Raw genomic sequence first — 4436 nt, forward strand, 5'->3', positions numbered from 1 at the left:
CTCCCTGCCGAGCAGGGAGCCCGATGCGGGACTCGATCCAGGGACTCCAGGATCATGACCTGAGCTGAAGGCAGTCGCCCAACCAACTGAGCCACCCAGGCACCCAATATTTTTCTATTTTTCTGTTTTCAATTCATTAATTTCTTTTTTTCTTAAGATTTTTTATTTTAAGTAATTTCTACACCTAACATGGGTCTCAATCTCATAACCCCGAGACCAAGAGTTGCATGGTCTACCAACTGAGCCAGCTAGGCACCTCTAAATTTCACTAATTTCTGCTCTTATTATGTTTTCCTTCTGCTTGCTTTGTGTTTATTTTGGCTGTTCATGTAGAAGTATAGATTGTTGACTGGAGACCTTTCTTCTTTCCTAATATAAGCATTTGATGCTATAATTTTTCCTCAAGTCACTGCTTTAGGTGCATCCCACATATTTTAATATTGTTTTTTCCTTTTTTTTAAAGACTTTTTTTTAAAAAAGATTTTATTTATTTGACAGAGAGAGACACAGTGAGAGAGGGAACACAAGCAGAGAGAGTGAGAGAGGGAGAAGCAGGCCTCCCGGCCGAGCAGGGAACCTGATGCGGGGCTCGATCCCAGGACCCTGGGATCATGACCTGAGCTGAAGGCAGATGCCCAATGACTGAGCCACCCAGGTGCCCTTTTTTAAAGATTTTATTTATTAATTTGAGAGAGGAGCAGAGAGTGGAGGGGAGGGGCAGAGGGAGAGGGACAAGCAGACTCCCCAGTGAGTGCAGAGCTCGACATAGGGCTGGTTCTCAGGACCCTGAGATGATGACCTGAGCCAAAGTCAGATACTTAACCAACTGAGGCACCCAGGTGCCCCTGTATTTTCATTTTTGTTAAGTTCACCATACTAATTTCTCTTGGGACTTCCTTTTTGATCATTTGGTTATTTAGAAGTATGTTGTTTAGTTTCCATGTGTTTGGAGATTTCCCTGTTACCATTCTGTTATTGATTTCTAGTTTTAATTCCATTATACTTTGTATGACTTCGTATGACTTCAATCCTTTCAAATTTGTTGAGGTTTGTTTTATGACTCAGGACATGGTCTATCCTTGTAAATGTGCCATGTGTACTTGAAAAGAAATTGTGATTCTGCTGTGTTGGGGAAGTGTTCTATAAATTTCAGCTAGATCCTATTGGTTGATGACATCATTCAGTTCTACATACTTCTATACATCAGCTAATTTTGTTTACTTGTTCTGTTGGTTAGTGGGAGAAGAGTTTTGACATTTTCTTTTTTTTTTTTTTTTAAAGATTTTATTTATTTATTTGAGACAGAGAGAATGAGAGAGAGAGAGCACATGAGAGGCGGGAGGGTCAGAGGGAGAAGCAGGCTCCCTGCCGAGCAGGGAGCCCGATGCAGGACTCGATCCAGGGACTCCAGGATCATGACCTGAGCTGAAAGCAGTCGCTTAACCAACTGAGCCACCCAGGCGCCCCAAGTTTTGACATTTTCAACTACAATTGTGGATCTGTCCATTTTTTCCCTTTATTATCTGTCAGTTTTTGCTTTATGTATTTTGAAGCTCTGTAGTTAGATGCAGAGACATTTAGAATAATGTCTTCTTGGAAAAAACAAACTTTTTAAAAAATCATTATGTACTGTTCTTCTTTAACCCTGGTAATTTTCTTTGCCCTGAAGTTAATTTGCCTGATATTACTATAGCCAGTTCAGCTTTCTTTTGGTTAGTGTTTTCATGGTATATGTCTTCCCATCCTTTTACTTTTAATCCACCTATTTTGTACTTAAAATGGGGTTTGTTTTGTTTTAACAGAGAGAGACACAGCGAGAGAGAGAACACAAGCAGGGCGAGTGGGAGAGGGAGAAGCAGGCTTCCCGCGGAGCAGGGAGCCCGATGCGAGGCTTGATCCTAGGACCCCACGATCATGACCTGAGCCGAAGGCAGACGCTTAATGACGGAGCCACCCAGGAGCCCCTAAAATGGGTTTTTTTGAAGGCAGCATATAAGTGGATCTTTTGTGTTTTTTAAAATCCATTTTTATAATCTGTCTTTTAATTGGTGTTTTAGGCTACTTACATTTAATATAAGTATTAATATGGTTGAATTTACTTCTATCATTTTATTATTCTGTTTGGTCCTGTTTATAATTCAGCTACCTCCACTTTCCAGCCTTTTTTTTTGGTTTATTTGGATGTTGTTTGTTTGTTTGTTTGTTTGTTTATTTATTTATAAGATTTTATTTATTTATTTGTGAGAGAAAGCATGCTTGCAGAAGCATGGAGGAGGGGCAGAGGGAGAGAGGGAGAAGCAGACTCCCCACTGAGCTGGGAGCCCCACGTAGGGCTCGATCCCAGGACCCTGAGATCACGACCCGAACTGAAGGCAGACACTTAACCAACTGAGCCACCCAGGTGCCCCCATTTGGATATTATTAGATATGAAGTATTCTACTTTATTTTTTTCACTAAATTTTTCTTTTACTTTTTTTTTTTTTTTAAGTGGTTGCCCTGGGGCAGGAATGGCAAGCTTTTTCTGTAAAGGGCCAGATAATATGGGGCTTTGCAGGTCACACAATGTCTGTTGCAACACTCAACCCATGCCGTAAAGCGGTGCAGCCACTCTGGAAAACAGTGTGGCGGTTCCTCAAAAAGTTAAAAATAGAGCTACCATATGGCCCAGTAATCACACTACTGGGTATTTACCCAAAAAATAAAAAACATTAATTCAAAGGGACACATGCACCCCTATGTTTATAGCAGCATTATTTACAGTAGCCAAATTATGGAAGCAGCCCAAGTGTCCATCAATAGATGAATGGATAAGAAGGTGTGGTATATATACACAATGGAATATTATTCAGCCATAAAAAAGAATGAAATCTTGCCATTTGTAATGACAAGGATGGAGCTAGAGAGTATTATGCAAAGCAAAATAATTCAGTCAGAGAAAGACAATACTCATATGTGGAATTTAAGAAACAAAACAGATGAACATAGAGGAAGGGAAATAAAAATAAGATGCAAATTGAAAGGCAGTCTCTCCTTTATGTTGTAGTTGTCATATGTATTACATTTACAAATGCTGAAAACCCCATCATAGTTTTATAATTTTTACTTTCAACTGTTATAAATATTTTAAAGAACTTAAGAGGAGAACAATCTATATTTACCATTTCTGTTTCTCTTTCTTTTTGATGTCCTATTTCTTTTATTTTTTTAATTAAAAAAATTTTTTTTAAAGATTTTATATATTTATTTGACAGAGAGAGAGACAGCGAGAGAGGGAACATAAGCAGGGGGAGTGAGAGAGGGAGAAGCAGGCTTCCCGCGGAGCAGGGAGCCCGATGAGGGGCTCAATCCCAGGACCGTGGGATCATGACCTGAGCCGAAGGCAGACGCTTAATGACTGAGCCACCCAGGTGCCCCTCTTTTATTTTTTAAAAAGATTTATTTATTTGAGAGAGAGAGAGAGCAAGCAAGCAAGGGGAGGGGCAGAGGGAGAGATAGAATCCTGAAGCAGACTCCCTGCTGAACATGGAGCCCGACATGGGGCTCCATCTCTTGACCCTGAGATCATGACCTGAACCAAAATCAAGAGTTGTCCGCTTAGCCAACAGAGCCACCCAGGTGCCCCCTTTAGCATTTCTTTAAGAGCAGCTCTGCTAGTGACAAATCCTTATACTTTCCTTCACATAAGAATGTCTTTATTTTATGTTAATTTCTGAGTGACATTTTCACTGGATATAGAATTTTTTATTTTTTATTTATTTATTTATTTTATATTTATTTATTTATTTATTCATGAGAGGGAGAGAGAGAGAGAGAGGCAGAGGCAGAGGAGCCCGATGCGGGACTCCATCCCAGGACCCCGGGATCACGACCTGAGCCGAAAGCAGACGCTTAACCATCTGAGCCACCCAGGCGCCCGAATTTTTTATTTTTTAAAAAAAGATTTTATTTATTTGACAGAGAGATAGAGCCAGAGAGCACAAGCAGGGGGAATGGCAGAGGGAGAGGGAGAAGCAGGCTCTGCACTGAGCAGGGAGCCCAATGTGGGGCTCAATCCCAGGCCCCTGAGACATGACCCAAACCAAAAGCAGATGCTTAACCATCTGAGCCACCCAGGCGCCCCTAGAATTTTTTTTTTTTTAAGATTTTATTTATTTTTTGGGCGCCTGGGTGGCTCAGATGGTTAAGCGTCTGCCTTCGGCTCAGGTCATGATCCCAGGGTCCTGGGATCGAGTCCCGCATCGGGCTCTCTGCTCCTTGGGAGCCTGCTTCTCCCTCTGCCTCTCTCTCTGTCTCTCATGAATAAATAAATAAAATCTTTAAAAAAAATCATCTTTAAAAAAAAAAAGATTTTATTTATTTTTTGACAGAGAGAGACACAGCGAGAGAGGGAACACAAGCAGGGGGAGTGAGAGAGAGAGAAGCAGGCTCCCTGCTC

This window comes from Mirounga leonina, unplaced genomic scaffold (genome assembly GCF_011800145.1).
Source record: "Mirounga leonina isolate KUSES-001 unplaced genomic scaffold, KU_Mleo_1.0 Mir_201, whole genome shotgun sequence".
Taxonomy (NCBI): Eukaryota; Metazoa; Chordata; class Mammalia; order Carnivora; family Phocidae; genus Mirounga; species Mirounga leonina.